Source organism: Canis aureus, chromosome 1 (genome assembly GCF_053574225.1).
Source record: "Canis aureus isolate CA01 chromosome 1, VMU_Caureus_v.1.0, whole genome shotgun sequence".
Taxonomy (NCBI): Eukaryota; Metazoa; Chordata; class Mammalia; order Carnivora; family Canidae; genus Canis; species Canis aureus.
This window is the reverse complement of record NC_135611.1, coordinates 118,041,880-118,060,117: the sequence shown is the minus strand read 5'-3', so window position 1 is coordinate 118,060,117 and position 18,238 is coordinate 118,041,880. Positions and strand designations below refer to the sequence as shown.

The following is an 18,238-nucleotide window of genomic DNA, read 5'->3' as shown; positions in this document are numbered from 1 at the left end:
ATAAAGACAGAAAACCTGAAAAGAAACCTAAAAGAAGTTCTGGAATTTAAATGTATAATAGGTAAGATGAAAAATTCACTAGGGGGATTCCATAGCAGATTTGAGCAGACAGAAAAAAAAATTGGTGCATTTGAAGAGAGGACAATGGAAATTATTGAGTATGAGGAACAGAAAGAAAAAAGATTGAAAGGCAAACAGACCTAAATGACCTATGGAACACCATTAAGTGGGCCAATACACACATTGTGGGAGTGCTGGAAGGAGAAGAGAGAAAGGCACAGAATGCATATTTGAAGAAATAATGGCTGAGAACTTCCCACAGTTGATGAAAGACATTAATATAAACATCTAATAATCTCAACAAACTCGAAGCAAAATGAACTCAAAGATCCCCATACTGAAACACATTATAATTAAACTTTCAAAAGCCAAAGAAATGTGCATTGGCGGTATAGTTGTGAGCATAGATACTTTCCAAAGCCAAAATGAAAAAGATAGGATCATGAGAACAGCAAGAGAAAAATGACTTGTCACGTACAGGAGATCCTCAATGTGATTTTCAGCAGATTTCTCATCAGATACTTTGGAAGACAGAAGGCAGTGGGCTGATATATGCAAAGATCTAAAAGAAAAAAAAAAAACACTGTTAACCAAGAATTTGATATCCAGCAACTGTCTTTCAAAAGTGAGAACAAAATCAAAATATTCTCATATTTAAAAAGTAAGCTGAGGGAGTTTGTTCCACCACAAGAATGATTAAAGTGGTTCTGTGGGGTGATACGAAAAGACTAGATAGTACCTGGAAGCCATATAAGGAAATGAAGATCTCAATAAAGGAAAATACATGGTGAGATTCTGTACCCAATTCTGACGTGGGGTTTTTCCCCCCACACCAAGCAATTTTCCTACACAGATAGGTGTCCTACAATTTCACAGTTTTGACACTATCTACTCTGAGATAGCATCAGATTCCACAGGTTGAGGGCTCAGTCCTACAAGACTACCTCCCCTTCAGATGCCAATTGGAAGTCCAGGTTGTCGCCTGTGCTTCTGAGCAATTGGCTGTAAATCAGAGGTTCCCATGACCTCCTCCTTGGGTTCAATTAGTTGGCTAGAGTGGCTCACAGAACTCAGGGAGACATTTTACTTACTAGAATACTGGTTTATTGCTGGTTATAAAAGAATGTAACTCAAGAACAGCCAGATAGAAGAGATGCATGGAGCAAGGTCCTCTTTCCATGTCCTCTCTGAGTGCATCACTCTCCCCAGATGTCCGTGTCTTCACCACTCAGAACCTCTATGAACCCCCATCTTTTTGGATTCTTTTTTTTTTTTTAAAGAATCCGAAGTTCTTATGTTCTTTTTTTTTAATTTTTTTTTTAAATTTATTTATGATAGTCACACAGAGAGAGAGAGAGAGGCAGAGACACAGGCAGAGGGAAAAGCAGGCTCCATGCACCGGGAGCCCGACGTGGGATTCGATCCCCGGTCTCCAGGATCGCGCCCTGGGCCAAAGGCAGGCGCCAAACCGCTGCGCCACCCAGGGATCCCTCTTTTTGGATTCTTATGGAGGCTTCATGACATAGGCAAGATTGGTGATTCAACTCAACCTTCAGGCCCTTCCCTTCCCAGGAGGTGGGTGGTAATGTGGAAAGTTCCAAATCTCTAGTCACATTGTTGGCTCCACTGGCAATGTCTCTCATCCTTAGGTACAGGTCCAAGAATCACCTCATTAACATAACAAAAGACATCTTTATCACTCTGAGGGTTTTAGGAGCTCTGTGCAGGAATGAGGTTGGAGACTACATATATAATTCTTATTATAAATTACAATATCACATATGGGCATTTAAGAAGCTAACATTTAAAAAAATATTTATGTTTATTTATTCATGAGATACATGGAGAGAGAGAGAGGCAGAGACATAGGCACAGGAAGAAGCAGGCTCCCCACAAGGAGCCCAATGTGGGACTCAATCCTGGACCCCCGAGATCATGCCCTGAACCAAACACAGATGCTCATCCACTGAGACATCCAAGCATCCCAAAGCTAACATTATTTTAATAAAGATTTATAACTGTACTTTTTGTTTGCTATCTTATCTGAGAGACATTTTAAAAATTATTAGTCTAAAAGCTACTATTATTGTGACTTTGGTTTCTAACGCCACATTTTGTTTTCTACATAATTTGAGACTAATCCATTCAAAAGAATTCTTAATTTGTGTTTTCGGGCACAGAATGTCTAAAGATGTAATTGTATGACATCAACAACCAAAAGGGGTGGGAACAGAGCTGTTAAGAAGCAAAGTTTTTGTATTTTGTTGAAATTAAGCTAGTATAAATTAAAGTCAGAGTCTTATAACTTTAGGATGTTAAATATAGTCCCCATTGCAACGGAAGAGAAAATAGCTATCAAATATACACAAAGGAAATGAGAAAGAAATTTAAATACTTCATTACAAAAAAAGTTAAATATAAAAGAAGATAGTAAGGTAGGAAATGAGAGACTAAAAAGCTATAAACATCTGGAAATCAAATAGGAAAGTGGCAGAAATTATACCCCTCCTTATCAATAATTACTGTAAATGGAAATGAATTAGACCCTCCAGTCAAGGGATGCCTGGGTAGCTCAGTGGTTGAGCAGCTGCCTTCGGCTCAGGGTATGATCCTCGTCCCATGACCAAGTCCCACATCAGGCTCTTAAAAAAAAAAACAAAAAACAAAAAACAAAAAAACTCACCAGTCAAAAGACAGAGACTGGCAGGAGGAATTAAAAAAAAAAAAAAATGCCATCTACAAGAGACTCATTTTATTTTTTTTAATATTTTTTAAAATTATTTATTTATTTATGATAATTACACACAGAGTAAGAGAGAGGCAGAGACACAGGCAGAGAGAGAAGCAGGCTCCATGCACCGGGAGCCCGACGTGGGACTCGATCCCGGGTCTCCAGGATCGCGCCCTGGGCCAAAGGCAGGCGCCAAACCGCTGCGCCACCCAGGGATCCCCTACAAGAGACTCATTTTATTTTATTTTATTTTTTATTTATTTATGATAGTCACAGAGAGAGAAAGAGAGAGAGGTAGAGACACAGGCAGAGGGAGAAGCAGGCTCCATACACCGGAAGCCCGACGTGGGATTCGATCCCGGGTCTCCAGGATCATGCCCTGGGCCAAAGGCAGGCGCCAAAGCGCTGCGCCACCCAGGGATCCCGAGACTCATTTTAGATCCAAAGAGATTGGATCTAAAAAGTCATACTGAGAATGAAATACACAAATAGGTTGAATAGATTAAAATCATCTGAATCCACAAATATATTGAAAATAGATTGGAAGGAAAGGGATGGAAAAATATATTCCTCTCAAAGAGTAACCAAAAGGAGTGCCTGGGTGGCTCAGTTGGCTAAATTGGTTTGCCTTCAGCTCAGCTCATGATCTAGAGGTCCTGGGATGGAGCCTGACATCAGACTCCCTGCTCAGGGGGAAGTCTGCTTCTCTCTCTCCCTGTGCTCCTCCCCCTGTTCATGTTCTTTCTCCCTGTCTCTCCTTCTCGTTCTCAAATAAATAAATAAATAAATAAGTAAATAATCTTAAACAACAACAACAACAGCAAAACAACAAAGAGTAACCCAAAGAGAGCAGGGTGGTTATACTCATAACAGACCAAATAGACTTTAAATTACAATGTTAAAAGAGACAAAGTAGTAGATTATGTTTTAAGAAAAAGTACAATATAACAAGAAGATAGAATTATAAAGTGTTAGGGGCACGTGGGTGGCTCCATCAGTTAAGCATCTGACTCTTGATTTCAGGTCGCGTCATGATCTCAGGGTCGTGGGATTAAGCCTGCATCAGGCTCTGCAATCAGTATGGAGTCTGCTTATCACTCTCCCTCTCCTCCCTCTCTTTCTCTCTAAAAAGAACAAATAAAATCTTAAAAAAGGAATTATAAACTTTACATATCTAGTAACAGACTATGAACATATACAATGCAAAAACTGACAGAATCGAAATAAGAGATAGTACACCTTGCTACAATGGCAGCAGGAGATGTTAATACTCCTTCTCAATAGTGAATAGAACAACCAGACGAAAAATAAGGAGGGAAACAGAAGACTCAAACGAGACAATAAACCAAGAAGATCTAATAGACATATAGGACATGCTACCCAAGCACGGCATACACATTCTTCCCAAGGGCACACAGGACATTTTTCAGGATATATTGTAGGTCAGGTTACCAGGTAAGTCTCATTACATATTAAAAGATAGGTGTCACACAAAATATCTTTTTTGACCGCAATGAGATGAAGTTAGAAATCAGTCACAGAAGGAAAGCTGAACAAATTCACAAAATTAAACAACACACTTAAAAAAATCAATGGGTCAAAGAAAAGTCACAAGGGAACTAGAAAGTTCAGACAAATGAAAATGAAGACATGACCTATCAGAACTTCTGGGATGAGTGAAAGCGGTGCTAGAGGAAATTTATTGCTGAGAGGCTTATGTTGAAAAGCAAGAATGCAAATCAACAACCTGACTTTATAACCCAAGGCACTACAAAGAGAAGCACAGAGTAAACCCAGAGCTAGCAGAGGAAGGAAACATAAAGATTAGGGCAGAGATGAACGAAGTAGAGAATATATATACAATAGAGAAAATCAATGAAATCAAAAGTTGATTCTTTGAAATATAGAGAACAAACTGATGGTTCTCAGAGGGGAGATCGATGGGGGATGGGTGAAATGGGTGAAGGGGATTAAAGAGTACACTTATCACGATGAGTACTGGGTTCAGTACTGAATTACTGAATCACTATATTCTACACCAGAAATTATACTGGAATTAAAATTAAAAACTGTTTAAAAAGTTGATTCTTTGCAAAGATGAACAAAACTGCCAAGACTTTTAGCTCAAAGAACTAAGAGAAAAAGAGAAAAATCTGCCAGATTCAAAAAAGAAATTATGAAAATCAGAAATGAAAGTGGAGACATTGCTACTAATTCTACAGAAATAAAAAGGATTATAGGGACTCCTGGGTGGCTCAGCAGTTGGGCGTCTGCTTTCGGCTCAGGGCGTGATCTCAGAATTTGAATCCCCTGCAGGGAGCCTGCTTCTCCCTCTGCCTGTGTCTCTGCCTCTCTCTCTCTCTCTGTGTCTCTCATGAATAAATAAATAAATCTTCAAAAAAAAGTATTATAAAAGTTCTGTGAACTAATTAGACAATGCAGATGAAATGGACAAAGATGAAATGAAACACAAAACTTGACAAAACTAAATCACGAAGAAATAGAAAATCTGAATAGACCTACAACTAGTAAGGAGATTGAATCAGTAATCAAAACCTCCCAACAACAAAAAGTCCCAGACTTGATGGCTTCACTAGTGAATCATTCCAAAAATTTAAAGAAAAACTATTACCAATGCTACTCAAACTTTTCCAAAAAATTGAAAAGAACATGTCCTAGCTCAATCTATGAAACCAGAGTAACCCTGATACCAAATCCAGACAAAAACACCATAAGAAAACTCAAGACCGGGATGCTTGGGTGGCTCAGGGTGTGATCCCAGGATCCGGGATCAAGTCCCACGTTGGGCTCCTTGCAGGGAGCCTGCTTCTCCCTCTGCCTGTGTCTCTGCCAGTCTCTCTGTGTCTCTCATGAATAAATAAATAAAATATTAAAAAAAAAAGAAAACTCAAGACCAATATCTCTTATGAACATGATGCAAAAATTCTCAACAAAATACAAGCAAACCAAATTCAGCAGTATATTAAAAGAATTACAAACATAACCAAGTGAGATTTATTCCTGGAATGCAAAGATGGTTTAACATATGGCAATCAATCAGTGTAATAGATTGGATAAACAGAATGAAGGATAGTATCAACTGATGCAGAAAAAGCACTGACAAAACTCAACACTCTTTCATGATTTAAAAATACACTCCATAAACTAGGAATAGGACACTGGCTCAGCGTAATAAAAGATATGTGTGAAAAACCTACAACCAACATCATGCTTGATAGTGAAAGACTGGAAGCTTTGCCTGTAAGATCAGGAACAAGGCAAGGATGCCTACTTTCACCACTTCTATTCAACATAGTCCTGGAAGTTCTAGCCAGAACAAATAGGCAAGAAAAAGAAATTTAAGGCACCCAAATTCAAGGTTTCTCTGTCCGTATCACTGTACCCAGGGGATACATGAGAAAAATAAAATGGTAAACTCACCATTGATTTAAATCCTACCAGAGATTCATGGCCAGACAAGGTGGCTGCTGAGGGCAGAGTGAACATGGAGTGGTGTCTTAGTCCATTTAGCTGCTATAACCACAGGCAGAGTAGCTTATAAACAATGGAAATTTCTTTCTCAAACTTCTCAAGGCTGGAAGTCCAAGATGAGGGTGCCAGCATGGTTGGGTAAGGGCCCTCTTCTGGGTTCAGACTTCTCATTATATCCTTATATGGTGCAAGGGGCTAGGGAGCTCTCTGGGGTCTCTTCTTATAAGCGGTCCATTCATAAGGGCTCCACCCCCTGACTTAATCACCTCCCAAAGGCCCCATCGCATAATATCATCATACTGGTCATCAGAATTTCAATATATGAATGTGGGCGGGGGGGGGGGGACCCAAACATTTAGACCACAGCAGATGGGTGGGTAATGGGAAAGGTAGTTATAAATAGAACTATAAACGCCAGCCGTGAGCCCGCACAGAAATAATAATTGTAGCAGCTATACGGGTAGAAATAAATATTGCTTCCCTTTTTCGGAATGAATATGCTTGTGTGTGTGTGTGTGTGTGTGTGTGTGTGTGTGTGTGTGTGTGTGTTTATTAAAACACACATATTTTAATTTTATTTCTCTCTTTCCCCTTGTTAGCTAACACAGGATGTGTCCGTAGTGGTTAGGTTTACTTCTCAATATGTAAACTACAGGATATCAAAGGTATAGAATCAGCTACGAAAAGAATGAGCATCAACCATAACCAAAACAAGAGAGATTCTATTTTCTCCTCAGGAAAGTGCTAGCAAATTCTGAGTTTTAGCTGGCACAGATGTATACTCTTTTTTTTTTTTTTTTAAATTTATCCATGAGAGACACAGAGAGAGACAGAGAGGCAGAGACACTGGCAGAGGGAGAAGCAGGCTCCATGCAGGGACCCCAACATGGGACTCGATCCCGGGTCTCCAGGATCACGCCCTGGGCCGAAGGCAGGCGCTCAACCGTTGAGCCACCCGGGGATCCCCAGATGTATGCTCTAGTTAAAGCATGACTCTGTTATTCTCTTTGGTGATTAAGTGTGGTTTAAGGACATGTGTACCTGCGAGGTGACAAGGGGTAGACTGTGGTGTGGTGGCTTTGTAATGTATTCGGTTGCTTACATTGAACTACATTTCCCAGAAGGCCCTTTTCAGTGTGCTTCCAGCAAGGCTGAGCCCAAAGGAGGGATTCTTATGGAAGATTTGGGGCAAGGTTTGGGTAAGAATCAGCTGCTTAGAAGCTCATACATGCTGTCCTTTATGGGCTGGCTCACTCCATTGGTCCTGCAAGGACTCCGCCTTCCCCTGGAACCTCCTTTCGGCTTCCTAGCTCCTGGGCCAGGTGTGTATTCAGCACCCCCTTCCCCCCCCCCCCCCCCCCCCCGACCTCCCCAACCCCCGCCCCCACCACCAAGAAGGGTTCTGGCTCCAGCAGGACACGTACACCACCAAGGTCATCAGAGGCAACAGGAATTGACGGAGGCTCCGTCCCTCCTCTGGAGTCCAGCCTGTGCTGGGTGCTCCTGCTAATTCTTGCTCTCCCTGACCTGACGTGCATGTCTCCTTCCTGACCGCCTGCCCTGCGGACTCCAAGTTCCCGCATCAGACTCAGAGGCGACTCAGAGGCAACACCCTAAGAGAGACTGCTCCCTCTGCTAACTCCCCAGATTGCATAAGATCAGATCCAGTAACAAGTGCCTTCCTGGCTATTTATAGATATGTCTTAGTGGTTCTGCTTCTCGGGTTGAATCCTGACTGAAACACCCACCAAATCCTTGTGACTTCAGAACCAGAGCCTGGAACGTGGGCATGGCCCCTGGGGAGTAGGAAGCTCTGGCCAGAAGAGAGTTTCCATTAGCATCTGACTGAAGCTCCGCACCCCCTCACCCTCCCCACCCTCACCCCCCCCCCAAAAAAAAAAGATGGGAGGATAGAATTTCACAGGGAAGAAAAGAAGGGAGGAATGCCAGATTCAGAGGCTGGAAAGAGGAGCTATAGGGGGAAGGTGGAGAAGAGAACAAGAGAGAACAGGAGAAAATATTTCACTGCCCTTTCCAAGAGCCAAGCCAGAGTGGCTCAAGGAGGCAAAAAAGCTAAATAGAGTCACACCTTTAAGCCCTCTAAGCAGGGATCTGTGTGACTCTAGAGGACATCTCTTGTTTCCCTCTGAATCATTCTCTCGTCTTTGAGTAACAGCCCCCCCCCCATTTTCCTTTGGAGAGTTCTTGTTCCCATGTTCAGCCCCTATAGTTTGGGCTATGACCCCCTTTCCTAGCTCCAGGGATACGCATATGCCCCCAGATTGTATCTTGGCCACTGTCATTGGTTCTGGGATGGGTACATGGCTATGCTGAGCTAATGACATTCATTTCTGGGACCTTTGCTGATATTTTGTCTGGGTTGCTCCGCCTTTTGATAAGATGTGAACCTGGAGCTGCCACTGTTTCTCCCAGGCGCAGGAGAGTCAGCCTGATGATGAGGCCAACATAAAAGGTACATTGAGCTGCTGGAAGGGGCAGAGATACACTCCTGATGTTGTCTTCCGAGCACCTGGATCCAACTATGCCTGAAGCTAAATACATTCTAGTGTACCAATAAGTTCCATCTTGGGATGCCTGGGTGGCTCCACAGTTGAGCATCTGCCTTTGGCTCAGGGCATGATCTTGGGGTCCCGGGATCAAATCCCGCATCGGGCTCCCTGCATGGAGCCTGCTTCTCCCTCTGCCTGTGTCTCAGCCTCTCTCTCTGTTTCTCATGAATAAATAAATAGAATCTTAAAAAAATAATAAGTTCCATCTCCTTTGCTGTTGTTGTTCTATTTAAGTCCATCTGAAAGTGGGGTTCTGACACTTGCAGCAGGGTCAAAACTGATCAACTGAAAAAAAAAAAAAACTGATCAACTGACCCCTCAGTTAAAGAATTTGTTCACGCCTGCCTCACATCACAAGTGTGTTTGACTTCGGGGGAAATTAAGGAGGCTGGAGACACTGTTAACAATGGCAGCTAACCTCACTGAAGGGACACTTATCAGGGACCAGGTACCCTGGAAACACTACAGGTATCTCAGGGTCCTCAGAACGACCCCACCAGAAGGCCACCACAATCGCCCCCCTGTCTTAGACGTGGCGCAGACAGTGTAGACGGCCACCTGCAGGTGAGGCGCAATAAGCAAGAACGGCAATCACTTTGGGACAGCAGACTGCGAGGACGCCCCAAGAGAGGGAGAGGGAAAGGTCCCATCCCGAGGGCACTGGTACAGGCTAGCTGCCCCTTTATGACTGTCCTAACCACAGTGTCATAAGGAACCCGCCCCCCTCTGTCTCCACCCTCAGCGCCAAGAGCAGCAGCGCCCAAGCAGCTGTGTGCGCCCTGCGTCTTCCCCATGTCACCCCTGGTTCCTCCCCCTGCCGCCCGTGGGCTGTTCCGGCTGCCCTCAAAATATATTCCCTGTGTGGGCCTCTGAGCTCCTTTCGCCATCATTGCTACCTCACATCAGGCCAACGCTTTCCCCACCCGCCAGCGAAACGCCGAGCTCCCCAGGTCTGCTTTTTCTCATCGTGGTCACACGGACCTGCCAGGGGCTGGCTTTGAAAACCCAAGTCTCGGGATCCCTGGGTGGCGCAGCGGTTTGGCGCCTGCCTTTGGCCGGGGGCGCGATCCTGGAGACCTGGGATCGAGTCCCACGTCGGGCTCCCGGTGCATGGAGCCTGCTTCTCCCTCTGCCTATGTCTCTGCCTCTCTCTCTCTCTCTCTGTGGCTATCATAAATAAATAAAAATTAAAAAAAAAAAAAGAAAGAAAACCCAAGTCTCCGTCGTTACCGAGAGGCACGTGCAGAAGAAGCAGAGTTGCCTTCTCTGCCCGCAGCTGTGTACAATCTGTGTCGTAAATCTAGCCCCCAGGATGTGCTGGGAGAAAGTGTGAAAGAAGACATTTCCAAGAACATCCCCCCCATCCCCCCTGCACCGTGGGAGTAGCCCTGTGCCTGGGTTGCAACCCAAATGCCCCGCCCCGCTGCAGGCCCTGCTTGGCCCGGCACCTGCACCTGCACCCCCCCCCCCACCCCACCCCCCCCCACCCCACCCCCCGGCTCCAACCCTGCTTCCACTTGCTCTCCACTTGCTCTCCACTCCGGCTACAGGCTCAGGCTCGCCCTTTTCCCTCTTGGCACAAGGCTGTTGCACATGCCATTCCTTCTCCCTGAAACACTCTTCCCTGCATCATCTAGTTAAATCCGCGCATCCTCCAAGTCTCTGCTCAAATTTCGTGTCCCCAGAAAAGTCTTCTTGGAGCCCCCTGCGTCATAGGCTCTCATGGATTCCTATGTTTACTTCACAGCATTTACATGTTTACGTTTACTTTTGCGGTTACTTCAGTAAATGGTTCACTCCCCTGAAGAACATAAACTCTGGGGACACCTGGGTGGCTCAGTGGTTGAGCCACTGCCTTCAGCTCAGAGCATGATCCTGGGTCTGGGGATCGAGTCTCGCATCGGGCTCCCTGTGAGGAGCCTGCTTCTCCCTCTGTGTCTCTGCCTCTCTCTCTGTGACTCTCACAAAAATAAATAAAATCTTTTTTTTTTTTTAAAGAGGGGATCCCTGGGGGGCTCGGCGGTTCAGCGCCTGCCTTTGGCCCAGGACGTGATCCTGGAGTCCTGGGATCGAGTCCCACTTTGGGTTCCCGGCATGGAGCCTGCTTCTCCCTCTGCCTGTGTCTCTGCCTCTCTCTCTCTCTCTCTCTCTCTCTCTCTCTTCTCTGTGTCTATCATGAATGAGTAAATAAAATCTTAAAAAAAAACAACAACAACAACATAAACTCAGTGCAGGGAACTGACCAGTAATGCGCTCACGAGTGTTTAACAAGCAGCTATGGGGTGTTAACCTCAAAAGTAAAAGTCAGTTATTTTATCAGGAAAAAATGGGTTTATTTGGGAGTCGATTGTAATTTGGACTATGCAAACAATGGCAAAACTATAGGCAGGTCCAGAGAACACAGGAGAGGAATATTATTTTACGAGAAGAAGGAGGAGGTTGGGAGCAGTTGTTCCGAATGAAAGTCCGTTGGAGCAAAGCAAGAGTGCAGGCTGATGGTGGTTGCTCATTGGCTGAGTTGTCAATTTTTTTTCAGATTTATTTTATTTATTTAGTTATGAAAGACGCAAAGAGAAGGCAGAGACACAGGCAGAGGGAGAAGCAGGATTCCCATAGGGACCGGATGCAGGACTTGATCCCAAGACCCTGGGATCATGACCTGAGCTGAAGGCAGACGCTCAACCACTGAGCCACCCAGGCGTCCCTGGGTTGTCAATTTGTTGCAGAAGATCCAATGTACATCTTCTCCTCTTAGGGCCTCTGACTGGTCATTCTTCCCCTTGGGGATTCTTGCTTGGGGTCTGTAACGGACAATTCTTCCTATAATTGACACTGAGTGGTACAGTCTCCCCTTCCAGCTTCCCCCTGGACTTTAGTGAAGTTTCCCTTTATTAATTTTCAGAGGGGTAAGGTGTGTGCGTAGGGGGGCACCGATTGACGGCTCTTGATGATTAGTGTGGCCAGTCTCAAGCCACCAATGTGACTTCAGCCAAAATTCCTGGACATTTTAACAACTGACTCCTGCCAGCTGGTGGAGCCAGCTCCAGCCGCCCACTGCAGCCGACACCCAGCACCCAGCACAGGTTTGCTGAACGAGTGAATGAATGAATGAATGAATGAAAGGAATTAATCCCACAGAAATAGCCCCCCCCCACCTGTGCCTTTCCATGGCACACTCTCATCTGTCCATTGCAGATTTTTTAAAAAACAAAACTATGATGTTTTCACTGAGCAAAATGTAACCAGCGTGAAGGAATATTCCTTGGGTACAACTCTCCCACTTTTTCCTGTGTTAAAACATCCTCTTCTTGCCTGTAATTAAAGCTTTGCAGACTGTGAGTAGTGACTCATTTGTGGTTCATGAGATCAATTTAGAAGGTCATGATAAACATCTTTTAAATTGAGTTGAGGAGAAGAAAAATTTCAGAGTATCAGAATTTGTCTTGGGCTGTCAGGAAGTATTGTTTTGGGAAGCTTCGGTTGTGATCATGTGTTCATCTTGACTTGTGATGTAAGGTGACCTTTTAGAGTCCAGAAAGCTTGAAAACCATTGGGATTGAAAGCAATGCTTTTAAATAATAATAATAATAATAATAATAATAATAATAATAATTTTTATTTTTTTTGTTTTTTTTTAATTTTATTTTTTAAAGCCATTTTAGGTTTGCAAAAAAAATTGGGTGAAAAGTACAGATTGCCCCATAAAATCCCTCCTCCTCTCACAGACACAGCCTCCCTGTGATTAACATCTCCCTCCAGAGTCCATGTATTACAATCGAACCTGCAATGACACATCTTTATTACCCAAAGTACGTAGTTTGCATTACAGTTCACTCTTGGTGCTGCACATTCTATGGCTTTGGACAAATGCATGACATACACCCATCTGCATCATACCATACAGGATAGTTTCTGCCCTAAAAAGCCTCCGTGCTCTGCTTTTCAGCCCTGCATAATATTCCACTGCCTGGATGTACCACAGTTTACATAGCCACTCACCTACTGAACAACATCTTGGTTGTTTCCAAGTTTGGGTAATTACAAATAAAGCTGTCATAAACATCAGCGCAAGGTTTGGTGGGGACCTCCTTCGGGTGAACACCAAGGAGTGCCATTGCCGGATCATCCCGTAGGAGCGGGTTTAGTTGTGTTAGAAACTACAAACTACCAGCCACTCTGGAAAACAGTGCGGAGGTCCCTCAGGAAGTTAAAAATAGAGCTATCCTATGACCCAGCTATCACACTATTGGGTATTTACCCCAAAGACACAGATGTAGTGAAAGGGCGGGACACCTGTCCCCACAGTGTTCACAGCAGCAATGTCCACAATAGCCAAACTGCAGAAGGAGCCACAATGTCTGTCAACAGATGATGCATAAGGAAGATGGGGGTCTACGTATACACTGGAATATTAGCCATCAGAAAGGACGAATGGTGGGTACCATTTGCTCCGACGTGGATGGAACTGGAGGGTGTTAAGTGAAATAAGCCAACAGAGAAGGGCAATCATCATATGGTTTCACTCATATGTGGAAACTAAGAAATAGTGAAAGGGATTATAAGGGAAAGGAGGGACACTGAGTGGGGAAAAATTAGAGAGGGAGGCAAACCATGAGTGACTCCTAACTCTGGGAAACAAAAAGTTGCAGAAGGGGAGGTGGGTGGGGGGTTGGGGTGACTGGGTGATGGGCACTGAGGAGGGCATGTGAGGGGATGAGCACTGGGTGTTATACTATATGTTGGCAAATTGAATTCAAACAAAAAATTTTAAAAAATAAGTAAGGATGCAATTAAAAGTGCATTTGCACCTCACTAAGTCACTTCAGTTGTACACAGTTACCCTGTGAGATGATTTTTGGAAACAAAGTCATTTTTATTTTTTAATTTATTTTTTTTTATTTTATTTATTTATGATAGGCACACAGTGAGAGAGAGAGAGAGAGGCAGAGACATAGGCAGAGGGAGAAGCAGGCTCCATGCACTGCGAGCCCGAAGTGGGATTCAATCCCGGGTCTCCAGGATCGCGCCCTGGGCCAAAGGCAGGTGCTAAACCGCTGCGCCACTCAGGGATCCCCAAAGTCATTTTTAAACAAAGAAAACATACTTAAAACATGTCTGATGTATAGTATGCACTGAATAAATATTTGTAGAATAATTAAAAAACAAAACAAAACAAAACAAAAGTGGCTGTTACCATTTTGCATTCCCGCCAGTGATGAATGAGTTTCTGGTGCTCCACATCCTCACCAGCATTTGGTGATGTCAGGTGTTTTGGATTTTGACCATTCTAATAGTATCTCGGACTGACCTTTCCCTGATGACGTATGATGTTGAACATCTTTCTACATGGTTATTTGCCATCTGCATATTTTCTTTGCTGAGATGTCTGTTCAGGTCTTTGCCCGTTTTTTTTTTTTTTAATTTTTTTTTTTTTTTTATCATACAGCAATGCTTTTTCATCTAGTAGATTTGTTTTGTTGTCCATGTCCTTACTTGCAAATTTTTTCAAAGGCAAGAACAGTGCATCAGACTTTATATTTTTGTTGGACACCTTACCAGTTTCTCAAACAAAACAAAACAAAACAACCAAAGTCTTAAAAAAAAAACAACCCAGCTTTCCCAAGACCCAGGGACCAAACGGTTAAGTCCACGGAGCTCTGAGAGATGAGAGATGATGATGATAGATAGATAGATAGATAGATAGATCATAGAATAGGAAGGTGTCTGGCTTGGGGGCCGGGGAACTTCCTGTTCTGGTCTACCCCCTCCCCCCACCCCACCCCCACAATGTCTCTAGTTATAAATGTTCATCCCAGAGTTGTGGGACCTTTTTCAATCTAGCTGCCCCCACCTGGTGACAGCATGAGCAGGGCAGGGAGCATCATGGGGCTGAAGCTTGCAGTTCTGATGCTCCCTCTGTGCAGGGGACAGCCCCTAGCAGGCCCTTAAGAAGGGAGGTAAGGGTTGGGGGAGGACTGGTGATAAAGCCAGACCCAGGCCATGGGTGGAGTCACATGTCCTGCCAAGAAACCTCTCTAGGTTGTAGCTGGCTGAACAAACGACATCGTAAATCACTTTCCGTTTGCTGCCTGGAGGCCTGCACTAGACACTTCTTTCTGCATGAGTTCGTTCCACCTGCAGCACAGCTGTGTGGGCCCGTATGCGTGTGCTCCCATGACGGGGAGCAGAGAAGCGTGGTGGTGCTGCACTGAGGCTCGTTTTCCAGAGAGAAACGGCTCCAGAAAAGAGAGATCACTTGGACAGGGTCACAGGGCCGGGAGGTCCCAGCCGTGGCTGGAATCTGCGCACTGGGTGGTCATCTACAGGTAACCACTGTGCCCGGCTCCCCTCCAAAGACCTCATGACAGCCCTGGGGTGGTAAGAATGATACTAAAGTGGCTGCCCCCTGTGGGGCACCTCTGTGAGCCGAGCTCCCCCTGGGTGCTGAGCGTGCCTGAGATAGGTCGTCTTCAGATGCTGTGTCTACTGTTACGTCCACTGGAAATTGAGGCACAGAGACGGACGATCACCCTGGAAAGAGCAGACACGGAGCATTGCTGAACCTTGAGCCCCTGAGCAGATGCTCAGGGAGGGGAGAGCGAGCTTCTGTGCCGGGGTTTGTGCTGGGCACTGCGGTGACTGCAGCAGCCTCAAAGCCTCAGGGAAAGGAAGTCAAGCCCGGCGCATGACTGGGAAAGGGTTGTGGGGCAGGAGGCGGGTGACTCGGTTGGGGTGGTCGGGGAGGGCTGCTCGCAGGAGGGGGTTTGGCTGCCACCTGAGGGCCAAGGAAGAGCCAGGCTCGCAAAGTCCTTGGCGAAGGGTGTTTCAGGCGGAGGGAATAGCAAACACAAAGGCCTCAAGATGGGAGCAAGTTAGGTGTGTTTGAGGAACTGAGAAAAGGAAGTGAGAAGAGAAGGCAGAGAGGGAGGGGAGAGGCTGGGGAGAGGGAGGAGACAGGGCCTCCGGGCAGCCCCAGGAGCCTCTGCAGTGGAGGGAGGGATGTGGGTCGTGGTCTCCAAGGTTCACTGTCAACCTCTCCTCCAGGCTCTTCCTTTTCTCCACTGGGGCTACTTCCCCTGCAATAGCTGCGGTCCTGACCCCAGCTCCCCCCTTTACCACCAGGCTCACGGGCTCCTTCTGAGCAGAAAGACGGGGCTTCGGCGTGCAGGCCCTGCCTATCAGCATTCATTCATTCATTCCTCCTTCCACTCACCCATTGCGCGTGGATTTGCCACAGGTCTTTTGCTTTTGTAGGTCCCTCTGCCTGGAACATTGTCTTTTATCCCTCAGGGCTCTGCTTCCAATGGCACCTCTTCCAAGATGCCTTCCCTGACCACTCCCAGCTAGTTTAGCCCCTTATCACCCATTAGCAACTATACTTCCCTTTCGGGATACAACAGGATAGGTTGGTGCTCCCAGGGGCTCTCTGTCTGTATGTAAGAGATCTATGTCCCATCCTTCCCTTCTCTGCCTGCGTAATTTGTTTGTGGCAACCCCATTCCCTAACTCCGGGAATGAGCCCATCATCCGGGTAAAGCCAATGAGAGGCAGCTGCAGGACTCTGCTGGCGCTATTGGGAGCTAAGATTTGTTCCACCGTGATTGCTTAGCCGCTAGGCTGCAAGGTTGGAACTGCTGGGGAAGGAGAGGACCTGCCTGAAGATGAAATCCAGATGGAAGGAAGGAAAGGTAAAAGAAGGAGAGATGCACAGTCCCGAGTGAACCGTCTGAGCACCTGGATTCAGCCAAACCTGAAATCCAAACTCCCCCTGGGCTTTTCCATTACAAGAACCAATAAGTTCCCTTTGTGCTTAACCTGGTCTAGGTTTCCTAGCAGTAGATGGACTACTTGATAACAAAGCCTTGAAGCTGGGCCTCGGTCAAGCTCAGGTACTTTCCCCTTGAGGGACGTGGGCAGGCACTTCCCTCATTCAGAAGCCACGCCCCCATCTCGAGGCTCTTTTTCTACGAGGCCTTAGGGTTTGGGCCTCGCTCAACCTGAAGCAAAAAAAAGCAGAATCAGGAGCCTGCGGCCAGAGGTGGGGTGACTGCAGAAGCAGCCATGCAACCAGCAGTAGGAACTGAGAATCTGCATTGTTCATAAGCAAATCCCTTTTCCTTCCCTCTTCTTGGTAGGCTGTGCCTGGATTTTATTAGCTTGTTTATCAGCTTCGTCCATGTGTTCAGGGAAAGCATCTAAGGCCCTCATAGTTCTCTAGTGTCCTGAGCGGTGACTGGTTCTAGAAGCTCTGACTAACCACTTCCCAGCAGACTTACTCCCCTACATGGGAGGATAAATCTGCTGGGAAGTGGTTAGTAGAAATTTCTGAGGATAAAAATGGTTTTGCTCTTAAAAAGTAATGCAAGGGAGAGAAATTTGCCTTTTCTGACTCCCGCAGGAAGTACGGCCACATGAGGAGGCACTAATTGGCCTAGGATTCGACTTCCTCAAACTCTTCATCTGAAGCAGAATCATGACAGACTGTGTGTCTGGCTTTCCCCTCTATCCGTGCGGGAGAAAGTGGGTGCTAATCACACTCTTCTGGTTTAACAAAGAAGAGATTCGTAAATATTTAGCCTTTTCAGAATGTTTCATGTCGATTTAAGTATTATTCCCAGGGCAATAAATTATTAAGACAGACAGATCAGAATGACAGATTTTGGAAGGTTGGAGCTTGCTTTCCCAAGACATATCAATCTCTGAAGTCCCTATGGCCTACAAAGAATATTTGCAGGAGTTTGATGATGCTGAGGAGTGTCTGATTTTCTGCAGCTGCAAAGAAAGATCATTTTTGTACTTATCTCTCTGCAATTTCTTCTACCGGCACTTAGAAGAGCCTATAAGTACCGAGAGCAAAATCAGAGAGGTCACTTAAAATATGGGGGGGGGATGGGCAGAGGAGGATTTTAGCAAAAGGAACCATAAGGTTATAATGTTTTGCATCTGTAGGAAATGATGGCCGGAGCTGCGGCAGCCATTAGCCACCCTGAGGGATGACACTGCCCACATGCCAAGAAATCTTAGTCCACTAGAACACCATTGAACAGTTGATGCACTGACCATGACCTCCCCATCTTGGTGAGATTTGTTGTTTTGTAAAATAATAAAGGCCTTTGTTTTTTTAGATATTTGGAATCTCTTTTTCCCTTACTTGCAGCCCTTGCAGCCAACAGTGACCTTCGGGATTGATACCCCCAGGGTGGCACAGGAACTTCAACAGCCTGGCCCATGCCGTGCTTAGGCTACTGCGCTCACCAGGCATGGATGGTCCTGTCCATCAGCTGGAGGGGCCCCTCATTCCCTCCAGGCCCAGTCACTGCTGGCATCATAGTGCTGATTATGGTTCCCGCATTCTTCAGAAGGGCACAGTAATTATTATTTTTTT

General features: G+C 45.4%; 1 long non-coding RNA gene across 1 annotated transcript; it reads left to right on the top strand.

Annotated features, from left to right (window-relative positions):
- Positions 1-14,948: 14,948 nt before the first annotated feature.
- LOC144293248 (uncharacterized) lies at positions 14,949-17,976 on the top strand. Its single transcript, XR_013360654.1, has 2 exons — positions 14,949-15,179; positions 17,803-17,976. It is a non-coding gene; the product is annotated as an uncharacterized LOC144293248 (long non-coding RNA).
- The last annotated feature ends 262 nt before the right edge of the window (positions 17,977-18,238 follow it).